Source organism: Trichechus manatus, unplaced genomic scaffold (genome assembly GCF_000243295.1).
Source record: "Trichechus manatus latirostris isolate Lorelei unplaced genomic scaffold, TriManLat1.0 scaffold00038, whole genome shotgun sequence".
NCBI classification, from domain to species: domain Eukaryota; kingdom Metazoa; phylum Chordata; class Mammalia; order Sirenia; family Trichechidae; genus Trichechus; species Trichechus manatus.
Genome location: NW_004443974.1, coordinates 8,627,278 through 8,641,323, shown reverse-complemented (window position 1 = coordinate 8,641,323; position 14,046 = coordinate 8,627,278). Strand labels below are relative to the sequence as shown.

Genomic DNA, 14,046 nt, shown 5'->3' with positions numbered 1-14,046 from the left:
GCACAAGAATGGTTTTCCTTGACACACAGATCTGAACCCACCACTCCCTGCTGAAGCTCTGCAGGAAAAGACCCCTGCGTCTAAGCAGGGCATTCCAACCTCCTCCCACCTGGCACTGGCCTGCCCTCCTGCGCTTCCCCACCTCCTCCAGCCTCACACTGCAGCCCACTGGAGAAGAGTGCTTCCCTAGAGGCATTGGAGAGAGGCTGCTCTTCCTCAGGACACAGCACCTGCCCCCAACTCCCGCCCCCAGGCCTTTCCACATGCAGCCTCGGCCTGGAACATCCACTCACCCAGGACCTCTGATTGGGCCAAGTCCCACTGCTCCACCAGGACCAGGTCTCTGGGCCCTACTTTGGCTCTGGCACTTCTTGTGGCATCTTGGAGAAGTCCTGTGCCCTCCCCAAGCCTCAATGTCCTCACCTTGCAGGGGGCTAGGAGGACTCCGGGAGCACACAGTGGGTGTCAGGCGATACCAAGATCCCTCCCCGCATCTCATGGCGTCCATGCGAGGTTCTCCCTAAAGTCAGGCTGTTGGGAGCACAAATGGCTCCCTCTGTCATTGTCTCTTCTTCCTCTGCCAGCGTGTAAAGTGGGGACTGAACTCAGTGGACATCTCTAAATCTCTGGCCCAGATCTGGGCACAAAATGGCACGGGGTGGGGGTGGGGGGACAGTTGGTTGGATACACTGTTGACCAATATGTGGAAGAGAGCTCCTTCTATCCCTGGAACCTCAGCCAAGACATCTCCGCTTTCGAGCTCAGAATCCCCATGGTCACAGGTCAGACAAAAATCACCAGATGATTTCAAACAAACTGCACCACACAGGCAGGGCTTCCAAGAGCCTTGTTTAAAACTGAGGCGGCTCCTGATCCCCTTTCACTTCCTCCTTCTTAGGTAATAGAACCCAATTCCGGAAGAAAAAAAATTGTAGGAGCCTTAAACATTTTATCTCTCAGTTAAAGCAGCAATGAGGAATTTGGTTTCTTCCTTGGAGGGCCCTTGGCTCCAGAGATCTGGCAAGGTGGCCTCGCCCAGTTCCGTCCCATACTGTCTGTCCCCTCTGGAGATGAAACTGAGACCTGCTAAGCACTTCCTCTGTGCCCGGGCTTTACACATATATCCCACCAAATCCTTGCCGTGATGCCTGTGACTCTTCTACCCCCTCCCCCCATTTTACAGATGAGGAAACCAAAGTGCAGAGAAGTGTAGTGACTTGCCAAGCTCGCACAGCCTAGTAGGTGGGAGGGCCAAATGTGACTCTCTCCAAAGCCCAGGCATAACCCCATTTGCCTGGGGTGATCTATGAAGACGCCACAGAGACCCCATGGAGCTGGGGGAAGCTGGGCTCTCACTCTGCTCGGAGCCTCAGATCCCCTAGGCAGCCCCTTTGCCATCCCGAGGGCCCCTGCTTTCCCTCTGGGGAGATAAACTTCCTCTCTCCTCAAGGTCTTGCCACACTCTGCTCCCTCTGCCTGGAATGAACTACCTCCTGGCAAATCCCTCTGCCCCCAACACAGGGCACCTCCTCCACAGCCTTCCTTGACTGCCCGGGGCAGTCACTCCCAGCTCCACAGCCCTGGTTCCCCTCTCTGAGCTGTCACTGTCTGGCCATATGTCTTCCTCTTCATGTCTTCCTCTCCCTCTACAGGGAGAGTTCCTTGAGGGCGGAGACCAAACCACTCACTTCATGGCCCCAGTGGCTGGCAGAGGGGGGGAGGGCCAGGTAAATGGTTGCTGACCCGAGGCAAGCGTGAGAAGCCGGGGGACCCTGGTCAGCTTGCTCCCAGGGCCAGTGGGGAAAGCTGGGGTTTCAGGAAAGGGATGGGGGTTCAGAGCAGAACTTACTCTCAAATCCTGTTTCAGACATGGCCAAAGCTGACAGTGGAGGGTGGAAACCCGGCAGAACAGTCCCCAGAGAGCATTATAATCCTAGCCATCGGCCTCTACACAGGGGAGGTTCTCACATCCTCCTATAATTTTCTCTCCTGCCCCTGTTTTAAGATTTGAAAGAGTGAATCTTCATGGCAGGAGAAAGTTCTGTGGAGAACCCACTGCCCAGACATCAGGAAGAAACCCAGGCCACCCAAACCCACCCTGGAGAGAAAGGAATTACTTTTTCTGCTTCCCTGGTAACCTCAGCATAGGTCCCTGGGTGGTATAAATGGTTTGCTCTAGGCTACTCACTGAAAGGTTGGTGGTTCGAACCCACCCAGCAGCACCATGGAAGAAAGGCCTGGTGATCTGCTTCTGTAACCATTACAGCTGAGAAAACCCTACGAAGCAGTTCTACTCTTACACATGGGGTCGCCATGAGTTGGAATCAACTTGATGGCAACAGGTTGGTAACCTCAGCAGTTCTGGTGAAGCCTGGGGATTATTTAATGTGAAGCCATCTGTCGGCACCAACCATGACCAAGGTGGTGGCAAAGGTCATGCCAGGCTGATGGCGAGGCCCCACTGGCAGCTCCCACTGAGCAGGTGGCCAAGCGGGCAGGGGGTGGCAGGGGTGCAGCCTGGCCCAGGTGGACCAGAGAGCCCAGGCCCAGGAAGTCTCACAGCCCTGAGGGCAAATACCAGGAAGAGTAAACAGGTCTCCACAGCGAGAGGCCAGGTGCCTCAGGGCGTGCTCCAAGAAGCTCCAGGGAAGGTCGACTTGTCTAGGTGTTGAGGGTAGATGCGCTGTGTTGGGGGCCTCTGGGAACCTGGGGGGCCTCTTGTTATGGCCACCACAGAAGAAGCCTCTGCAGGGTGGGTGAAGGAAGAGAGGCCCCCTGTCTCCATAAGGGACTTCCCCTACCCAAGACTCCAGTCTCCAGCCACCGCCAAAAGGAAACTCCCCTACCACGCGCTGCTCCAAAAATAGCTCCCCTGCCACCTCCGTGGCTAATGGAATTTGTCACAGCCGCCACAGAGCCCACTGCTCATCAAGGACTGGAATCTGAGGGCAGTGACCGCTGGACAGTCTCGGAGAGGGTGTGTGGCCCTGAGCCAGCGCAGCTGGGAATGCAGTCAGACTCTGCTCTGGGATCGCCCAGTCCCGTTCCCCTGCTTTACCCACCAGGAAATGGAGGCAGGAGGGCAAGAGACTTGCCCAAGGCCACGGGCACAGCAGGGCATCGCCTGGCCTGGGACTCGGGCCTCCCTACCCCTACTATGCTCTCCACAGTGCTCAGGTGAAGGGCTTCACCCTCCAGGCTCTATACGTCCTCCACCCTAGAACCAAGGACACAGCCAGACAGCAGGTGCAGGGATCAAGCCAGCCTGGGATCTGTGGGGACAAGGGGTCCTTTCTCTTCTCCTTTGTGCTCCATCCCCACCCATCTCCACTTGTTGTCGTTAAGTGCCTTGAGTGGGCTCTGACTCACAGCAACCCTATGTACAACAGAATAAAACGCTGCCCGATCCTGCACCATCCTCAGAGTTGCTGCTATGCTTGAGCCCATTGTTGCAATCACTGTGTCAATCCATCTTGTTGAGGGTCCTGCTCTTTTCTGATGACCATCTACTTTAGAGGGCATCCTTCTCCAGGGACTGGTCTCTCCTGATAACATGTCTAAAGCGCATGAGACGAAGTCTCGCCATCCTCCCTTCTAAGGAGCAGTCTGGCTGTACTTCTTCCAAGACAAATGTGTTCGTTCTCCACTGGGACAGATGTGTTCTCCATCTCCACTGGGGTCCAGAAAATGCTAAGAAGAACACCTGTTCCTGCTGTCCTTAAAAGCTTAACCTGTGGTGCAAACGGTTAATGCACTCGTCTGCTAACTGAAAGGTTGGAGGTTCGAGTTCACCCAGCGGTGCCCTGGAAGAAAGGCCTGGCAAACTACATCTGAAAAATCAGCCACTAAAAAACTCTATGGAACACAGTTCTACTCTGACACACATGAGGCTGCCATGAATTGAAGTCAATTTGATACTGCAACTGATTATTCTCTCCTATTTAAGGTGGGTCAAAGATATTTACTGACCATGAGAGGAGAGCCTTGGGAAGTAGTGGCTCTACCTCATCTCAGCTGTGTGTACCCCAGTGTTCTCATGTGTAAAACAGGCACAAGAAAAGCATTTATCACCCCAGGCTGCTGGAGGCTTACATGACATTACAAGGATCAAAAGTGCTTAGCACCAGGCCTGGCACCTAACAGACACCTGATCAATGCAGTAATTATTTTCATTATTATCACATCCTTACTTGGGCCCTACTCTCTCCAAAACAGGACCTTGGGTCCATGAACCAAGGATTCTGACTGTCCTGCCTTCCCTTCTTTCCACATATCCTTCCAGCTGCCTTCTCCGAGCAGGGCTTGTGCTGACGACTGGGGACCTACGCCGACTTGGACGAAACCCTTGCTCTTATAGATCCCCAGGACAGAACAGATGACTCCAAGCCAGAAAAGAACCTCCAAGAAAAGGACTGTTGGGCTCCTGCTTCCGGACAGGAAAGGTCACGGACAGCTTCCAATTAACAGGCAAAGGATGAGATGACCTTGAAAGATGGGCAGGATTTGGACTGAGGGGAAGGGACTTGCAGGCAGAGGACATAGTGCGGTCAAAGTGTGGAGGCTGGACAGGCCTGAGGGTGTGGCTGGACAGAAGAAGGAGCATGTGGGAGGCACGTGTGGGAAAGCTCCCCAGGCCAACCCCAGCCCTCAATGCCTGAAAAGATCTCTCTGTGGCCAGCACCTGCTTCCTTCTTCAGAATAAGAGCCACCTCTACCCTGGGCAGACCACCCTCTGTGCCCATCTGCAGTGTGACCACTGGGACTGACACAGGCATATGGTAGCTGAGGCCCTGGAGGATGCACTGAGCCAGATCCTGGCACAGGAGCCTGGCCACCTGCCAGCACACCTTCCCAAAGTCCTGGCCCAACTGTTGGGCATATGCCTGGTGCTGGCCCCCTCGGTGGCTGCAGTGACTGGACTGCGGGGCTGGACTCCTGGCCCAGGCCCTGTGTGTGTGGTGCTCTGGAGGAGAAGGTGGAGATGGTGACAGGTCCATGACCTGCCACAGCCCTGTTAGGTGGTGTCATCAGCCCTGATTCACAGAGAAAGTGCCAGATGGGCTGGGCAGGCCCAGTTGGGCACTTTCTGCCTAAATGGGATTTTTCTTCTGCCTCCAGCCTCCTGGATGCTGGGGAGGAATTCTCTCTAGCACAGACTGGCCTCTGATGGGTGAATATGCCCTGTCCCAGGACACGGTGAAGGCTATGAACAGCGAGGTCAGCATCCAGGAAACATGCAGATTCATGCAATGTGAGCCAACTCCATGGAGCTTTCCTCTTCCTCCTGGGCCTGAGGCATCCAGGGACTTCTAGAAGGCTAACCTGACTCTGGAGTCCCTGGGTGGTACAAATGGGTTACGCTGCTAACCAAAAGGTTGGAGGTTCAAGCCCACCAGATGTACTTGCGAAGAAAGACCTGGTGATTTACTTCTGAAAAATTAGTCACTGAAAACCCTATGGAGCAGTTCTACTCTGACACACACACAGTCACCACGAGTTGGAATCAACTCTACAGCAACTGGTTTTTTTAAACCTGACTCTGCTCAGCCTCCAGTCCCCCCTCGTTGCAGACACAAACTTAATCCGCCCCCTCATTTGCTGCCCACCACTCCAGTTTGCTCTACCTGGGGACACTAGAGCCGGTGGAATGCAGTACTCAGGGGCCCGGATGGGAGCCTCCTGAGAGTCACCATGTCTCTAGCAAATCTCAGTGATGCTGAGCACGGCTTGGTTTGTTTGCGAGACGGTGTCTCCTCCAGGCAGTCCTGCCACCCCACACAGTATTACAGGCCAGCCAAGAGTCACAGCTTCTGGGGCCACACCCTGGCGCCCCCCTTCCTGTGCTGCTCTCCTGACCGGGATCCTCTTGGACAACCAGAGTCACGCCTGGGAAGCATGCGGCCACTTTTAACTCTGTCTGGGTGATTTTTGCCCTGAGCCGTTAAACATGTGGTATGGTGGCCCAGGACTCACGCATCTGCCACTCACAGGCCTAAAGAAGGTCATAGCTTGTTTCTGAGCCTCAGATTGCCCACCTACAACAAGGATGGGTTGGATTCCACAGTCTAGGAGGGTCTTTCCTGTGCTGATGCTTTTTATAAGGTTGATGGAGGATTTTCTACTGGCTGGGGCGCCGTGAAACCGAGCTACTGTATCTCAAAATGGGCTCATTCCTGGGAGGAAAACCAGTTCTCCTGAGTCTGAACTGCTCTGCCCTGGAAATACTTTTTGAACCTCTAGTCTCCCTGCACTCTGCCCTCCCCATTCACAGCAAGCCGTGGCCACCTGGGAGTATGGCTCAGATGCCTCCCAGACACAGTTAGGGAGCAGATATTTACCAAGGGGGCGCTGTATGTGGGGAGGTCACTCACAGAACACCCCCTAAGTGCTGGGGGCTGGGCCACATCCTTCAGGGATGTTGGCAGCTCATGTGCTCATGGAACAACTCTGCAAGGCAGACAACATGGCTATTTGACAGGTGAGAAAACTGAGGATCAGAGGGATTATATGACTTTCTAGAGGAGTTCCAGCTGGGAAGAGGCAGAGCCTGGACGGACTGCAGGCCTGAGTCCTTGCTTGGACCCTCTCTACAGTGTACAGACTGGGCTCCTCCTCTCAGGGAAGAAACAAACCAGGAAAAAACAGGACAAAGTATACAACTGTGTTGCAGAACCACAGAAAAAGTGGCCATTAATTCCAAGTTGGGGTATCCCAGGGGGCTTCAGGGAGGCAGCGGCACTGGGGACCCAAGCAGTGAGGAGGCAGAGAGGCAGCTCCATACAGGTGCTAGAGTCTGAGAGCTCCAAGTTCAAATCCTGCACTGCCTCTGCCCTGCCACGTGGCCTCAGGCCAGTCCCAACGCCACCTCTTTGTAGTTCTGGGGCTGTTGTGAGGACTCAGTGAGGAAATGCAGGCAAGGTGCCAGCCCAGGATGATCAGGGCCCAGGTGCACACAAGAGCTCAATAAATATGGCTGCCGCTACTATTACGATTACTATTCAACAGCAATATCCCTGCAACAAATATTTCTGGCAACCCACTTTGCAAACCCATTGTTCACAATAAGCCAGTCCCCACTCTCGAGGGAATCCCAGACTGATGGCCAACCAGGCCCTTGGGCCCGTGGACATGACTGGAGGCCTTGAGGTTGCCAGGGGTCTCCCCTTTCAGGAGGATGCAAGAGGTCACACTGTTTCTACCTTCAGCCTCTTAGAAGCTGAGAAGTGATGGCAAAGCATTTTACAAAGTTACCACAGGATGATGAGCCTGAGCCATCCCTCTCCTCCTGACTGTCTCAATAAAATAAATTTCGGCCCGAGTCTGGCAAGAGACCCTGTATATTTACATGACGATCGTGCTTCATGATCACGAGGCTTGCGGTTCTGGCAGGCGGCATGTGGCAGGGATGACAATGGTCCTAGGAGAGTCACTATTTTCCGGAGACTTTTATTGTCCATTATATCCTGGCGTTTACAGGGTTCTGCTCAGGGCGCTGGCAGGAATATCGCACACAGTGGGGCTGGCAGGCCTTAATATTCCAGTCGTGGTGCTGCAGATCGACCTTCAGGTTTCATCCATCCCGTCCAAGCCTTTGTGTGATACTGAAACCCCAGGGGGCTCCAGGGCCTCTGCTGGAGAAGGCTGGGGGTCCAGAAGCACAGGTATGGGCCTGATCCCCACACAAGCCCATTTGTTTCATTCCAATCTGCTGTCCCAGGCCAGGGCACACTCCTATCTCTATGGTCTTGGGCATTCGAGGGGCGATGCAAAGCAGAGGGGTGCAGAGGTGTGCTGGAGCTGCTTGTGACAGCTGATTGTTAAATTTTTAGGAATCTTGCCAAGCAGCTGGCATATCCTTGGTTGCTTGAAATCAACCACGGTGGGAATATTTACACCATGGAAATTGACAAAGACTACAAATCAGGGCTTTATTTTTCTCTGGAAACCCTTTGTTAAAACATTTACCAGCATACTCTGACAGGGAGTGACTTCAAGTAAAGTATTTCAGCTTCTTGAGCATCAACTTCCTCATCTGTAAAATGAGAACATACCTAAACTCCTGGGGTTGTTGTGAGGATTAGAGCATTCATGTAAAGTGCCCGGTGAGGTCTGGTGTATAGTAAAACCAAAAACCAAAACCAAAACCAAAACCAAAAAAAAACACCTGTTGCCATCGATTCTGACTTATGGTGACCCCGTGTGTTACAGAGTAACAACTACTCCATGGGGTTTTCTTGGCTGTAATCTTCACAGATGCAGACTGCCAGGTCTTCCTCTCGCAGAGCTACTAGGTGGGTTCGAACCACCAACTTGTCAGTTAGCAGCCGAGTGTTTTCATCATTCAAGGACCTTCCTGGTGTGCTGTCGAGTCAATTCCAACTCGTATTGACCCCATGTGACAGAGTAGAACTTCCCCACAGAGTTTTCTTGGCTATAATCTTTACGGATGCAGATCGACAGGTCTTTCTCCTGCAGAGCTACTGGGTGGGTTCAAACCGTCAAACTTTTGGTTCACAGCCAAGTGCTTAACCGTCTGCACCACTCAGGGACCCTTCTGGTATATACCCCATACCCATTACGATATAGTTGATTCCGACTCACAGCGACCCTATAGGACAGAGCAGAACTGCTCTATAGGGTTTCCAAGGAGTGGCTGATGTGGATTCAAACTGCCAAACTTTTGGTCAGCAGCTGCACTCTTAACCACTGTGCCACCAGGGCTCCTTTCTGGTGCATAGCAGGTGCTTAATAAATAACCATTCATTCCACACTTACTGGGCACCTGCTCTGTACCAGACACTATCTGAGTGAAAGGAATACAAAATGTTCGAGACACAGTCCTGCCCCAGGGGAAGTGACAAATTCTTCACATCTGGACAGTTCTTGATTGTCTGCAGGGGAGTTTTTACACGCACTTTTTTTTTTCCTCTGAATTTTATTTATTTTGTTGTTACATGAACTATCTTATAGAGTCTCAAGACAACCTTGAAAGGTAGGCAGAGTGGGAGCCATACCCATTTTTGGCTGGTTCAGGGATGGGTGACTTGCCTAAGGCCCTGCCAGCCTGCAGTAGGGCAGGGCTCAGCCCTGGGTCCGGCCACCTCCTGCTCTAGGCCTGCTGTGGCAACCATCTCTAAGTTCCCAGGCCTGACCGGGATGGCCTTCCTGATGGTGCTGGGGTGACCGGGAAGTGAGCTCCAGCATGCACGATAGGGAAGGGGCGGGGTGGGGGTGCGGTAGCGGCGACCAGGCAGAGGACCCTGGGTTTTAGTCTCAGCTCCATCACCTCCTTGCTGTGGAGCCCATCGAGAGGGCTGCACTCAGGATGCTCTAGGCACTGATGGGCGAGGGTCTGTCTCCAGGCTTCCTGGCTCAGCCAAGTGTCCCTCTGTCCCTCATGACCAGGGAGAATTCAAGTACATGGACATCTGCATGGCCCAGCTGGACTGCATGCAAGCCAGGGCCTCTCGGGCAGGAAGGAAGAGGGGAAAGGGATGGGGCATGGCTCCCATTAACCTATGCTGGGCATCCCATCTCTCCCTGCCAGGCAGCCCTCATCCACCCATTGCATAGATGAGGAAACTGATGCTCAGAGAGGGGAAGTGTCCAGAGAGGCCCCAGGGTCCTGGGGGTTGGGACTCACACCTAGGCTGGCTATCTCCAGAGCTCATGGCTGCGGGGTACCCAGCAAAATCAGGATGCTACAAAGTCCCTCGATTCTGACACCTTGGAGCCGGCAGATGGGACACTCCTAGCCACCCTTGCCTCAGAGCGGCTGAGCCCAGAGTGGCTGAGAGAGTTTTGCTGAAACAAGGGAGCGAGAAAAGTGCAGGCAACTCTGATGACTCAAATAACCTTTGAAATCAGGAGGCAGGCGGAAGCGGGCAGCATTTCTGGTGGGTTTCACCTCACTTCCTAGAAGGATGCGTCACCAGCTTTTGTTTAATCAGCACTCACCCCCGACCATCAACACAGACCCACGTGCAAAGTGGCACCTCTCGGCTCACCTGTCCCCACAGCAATCACAGGCTGGTAGGCGGGGGCCGCCCACCTGTCAACAGGGGCATTTCACAAACAAACTGAGGCCCGGGGTGGGGGCTTTCTGTTCAGAGACGCAAAGTAGAAACCTAAGTCTTCAAACCCCTTCGCCAAGAGCTTAATTTTTCTATTTGGGGGGACAGGAAGGAAGAGACTGTATAAAGTTATTTAAAAAAACGTACTGACTGTTGAATAGAATTGCAGCAAGGCCTCCAGCCAGCCCAAGGAGGTTTCAGAAATTCTGTGCAGTCTGAATTCTTGCGGGCTGAAGGGTCACGCGATTTCCTTTGCAAAAGGCAAGTCTGGCTGAGGGGGAGGAGAGAAACATCCACGAGACTAGGAATCATGAGTCTTGGGTTTCAGCCCTGGCTGTCCCAACGATTTGCTGGGTGACCACAGACAAATCCCTTACTCTCTTTGGACCTCAGTTTACCCTTATTTATTTACTATGTGCCAAGCATTGTTCTAACATATGCTGGTGATGCTGGTCTATTTAACCCTTATAAAAGCCCTGTGAGGATTCAGGTATGTTACTATCTCCGTTTTACAGAGGGGGAAACTGAGGCATAAAGAGATTAGGTGCACTGTCCAGGACAGGTGGAGGAACTGAGACTTGAAGGAAGGCAGTGTGGCCCCAGAATCCATGCTCACAACCACTGAGCCATGTGGCCCTCCACCGTGGACAGGCTGATCTCTAGCATCTTTCCCGCTCTACCAGGCTTTATGTCTGTGGCCTGGAGGATGTTGAGCCAGCAGGCCTGTTTCTGGAGACACCGAACCACACTCTTCAAGCTAAGTTGCAGCTCCCATCTGCTGCTTTTTCCATGAACTCTCGTTTCTTCAGTTCGCTCAGCAGCCTTTACAAACCTCAGCCCAAGGGACCCTCAGGAGGCTCCCTGGGTCACACAGCCATCGACCCACCTCTCTGAGCCTTGCTGGGAGCCACGAGTCCGAAAAAAAGAATGGACGACCCTGCTCTGATGTCCGTTTTGGAGTTTTACACTCCGGCCGGCCTCTGGGACTGCAGGAGGGAGACGGCCCATTCAGGCGTCCAAGAAAAAGAGGAAAAAAACATCTATTCATAGCCAGACAGAGCCCGCTCTGTGGAAACGATGCTACCGACGCGACAAGCAGCCCAGCTGTGCGAGAGATTCCCGAAAAGCCTGACCTCGGAACATCCACGTGGAAGGCTCAAAGCCTTGGGTGGCCACCAAGCTTTTAAGATATGCCTGGATCCTCACCCGTGAAATTCCCAAGGGAATACGGTTCTGACCCAAAACCCGGGCTTGTCTTCCAAAACAAAATTCTTCAGACAACAGATATTTTTGGCATTAAACAAACAGACTGCTGATCTCCGTTCTGCTCGAATGTCTAGAGTAAAGAATACTCATGCTAAGAATAACAGCCACCATATCACGTGCTCCCACCCAATGCCACGCACTGTACCACGTACTTGGGAACACCAGCTCACAAGGTGGGCATGACTATCTCCATTCTGCAGATGAGAAAACTGAGGCCCAGAGAGGTGCAAAGTTGCACTGCTGGGAGACAGGAGGTGTGGGGGTTGGAAATCCCATGTCAGCCTAGCATGTAGGAAGCTGGGGATGAGTCCAGCAGACCCTGACACATGCAGAGAGACTTCCATGGGGCAGTACATGACAAGTCCTGGGCCTGGTGCACAGAGTCTCCCTGTGCAAGCATCAGAAGAACTCTTGCAGAGGGGTAAGAGGGGAAGGGCAGGGCTCGAGCTGCCTGGCTGGCTGGCCCAGCTGCAATGAAAATAACTCCACAGAGGCTGCCTCAGTCCTGCCTTTTCAAAGACACTAGAATCCATTATCTGGGAATGTTGTCTCAAATGCCCAGAAAGTCCCCCAAGCTTTGTTCATACGGTTGCGTAGATGGAGGGGAATCATTAAATGCACAGATGTGCAGTCGATATCACGCTCCCATTCTCTCCTTGAGAGCAGGAAAGACCATGAGTCCACTCATTTGAGGTCTCATGTCTCACCAGAGACCCAGGAAGGCCCCTGAGGAATCCATGAGTCCACAATTTTTATTTAGAGATGAGGAAACTGAAGGCCAGCACAGAGATTTGTCCAAGGACATTCAATCATTGGCTCATTCAACTGACAGACACGTATGGGTACCCACCTTGTGCCAGGTGCCATGGCAGGCCAGGGGACCAGTCTCCATCCTCAATGGGACTCCTTGTAACCAAGCATTACAACCCAGTGTGACCACTGCTGTGCACACCCAGGGTGTGGAAACACTGGGAAAGGGGTGTACAATTTGGGGATGTGGGGTGTTTCCTGAGGACAGGGAGCCTGGGGCGGGCACCTCAGGCAGAGGGCACAGCATGTGCAAAGCCCTGGAGGCCAGAAGAGTCCAGCAGTGGGCTGTGGGACAGAGGCCTGAACAACAGTAGTGACATCAGGTCTGAAGAAGGAGCGGTGCTCAGGCAGGAGGATCGACAGCATGTAGCAAGCCTCTGCACACGGCTTGTAAGAGTTGCAGAGCTGGGGCAAGAACTCTGCTCTCCAGACTCCCCTTCCAGTGCTCCTTTGCACACCACCCTTCTCCCACGGTATCAAGCCCTTTTTCACACCACTTTTATCCCAGGTACCAAGCAGAGGTATAATTTTATTTTCTGGGTCATACGATGAATCAAAGCCCAAGATCCAGCTTATTATCTTTCCTCCTCCAACCCTGCGAACACACACGTGACCTCCTCACTCCTGCCCTGATCACCTCAGGTAACAGTGCACCTCCTTCTGAAGCAGGACAGAAACGCCTATAGAATCTCCTTCTCAAAAGACCACGCTGAGGTCATATTTCAGGAGCTCCAGGCTCCTCTCTCTTATTCGGTGAGTACTTATTGAGTACTTAACTGTTTGCCAGGCCCCAGGTTGGACGCTGCAGGGAGCAACAAAAGGTCGTTACACCTTTAACTCACTTAGTCGTCCCCTAATCCTTCTGAGATAAACAGGGCTGGAATTATTATTTCTGTTTTACGGGAGGGAGAAAGTGAGGCTCAGAGAGGCTCTGGGACTTGCTTGCTCAAGATCTCTTGGCTAGGAGGTGTCAGGGCTGTGACGCTAACCGGAAACGTCTGACCACAGAGCCTTTGCCAAAATAGATAAGGGCCACTAGGGGAACAGATCCTGGATCCACTCCCTTCCCGTCCCATAGCCTCCTTTATCCACAAGGCAGGCAGGCGCCGCTGGGGAGCTGGGAATGGCAGTGCCCTGTCATTACTGGGAAGGGCCACTCTCCCGGCTCCATGAGCAGGACCAGGGCTGGCAGCTTGTGCTAGCACAGAGCAGCTCTCGGCCCTCAGCTATCTTGGCCAGTGACGCCAAAGTACTGATGGCCTATGTTTAAAAAAAGGTGTGAGGCACTACAGGGGAAGTCAGCACAACTGGACTAAACCAAAGCTAAGAAGTTTCCTCAACACAATCAAATACTTTGAGAGACACAGTAGCGGGGGTAGGGGTCTGGGGACCATGCTTTCAGGGGACATCTAGTTCAACTGGCATAACAAAGCTTATTAAGAAAATGTTCTGCATCCTACTTTGGTGAGTGGCGTCTGGGGTCTTAAAAGCTTGCAAGCAGCCATCGAAGATGCATCAATGGGTCCCAACCACCTGGAGTAAAGGAGAACGAAGAACACAAAGACACAAGGAAAGTATTAGCTCAAGAGACAGAAAGGGCCACATAAACCAGAGACTTCATCAGCCTGAGACCAGAAGAACAAGACGGTGCCTGGCTACCACCAATGAACGTCCTGACAGGGAACACAACAGAGAGTCTTTGATGGAGCAGGGTGCAGAACTCAAATTCTAGTAAAAAGACCAGACCTGATGGTCTGACTGAGACTGGAGGTACCCCGGAAAGCATGGCCCCTGGACTCTCTATCAGCCCAGAACTAAAACAATTTCCGAGGCCAACTCTTCAGACAGGGATTGGACTGGACTGTGGGATATAAAGTGATACTCGTGAAGAGTGTGC

At 52.9% G+C, this 14,046-nt stretch overlaps 1 protein-coding gene across 1 annotated transcript in view; it reads right to left on the bottom strand.

Moving 5' to 3' along the window:
- NEK6 (NIMA related kinase 6) overlaps positions 1-13,648 on the bottom strand; it is a 65,081-nt gene extending 51,433 nt beyond the window's left edge. Inside the window, exon 1 of the mRNA XM_023730721.1 lies at positions 13,610-13,648. The gene's annotated coding sequence lies outside the window, so the exon portion shown is untranslated. The remainder of the gene's footprint in view (positions 1-13,609) is intronic.
- Positions 13,649-14,046: the final 398 nt, after the last annotated feature.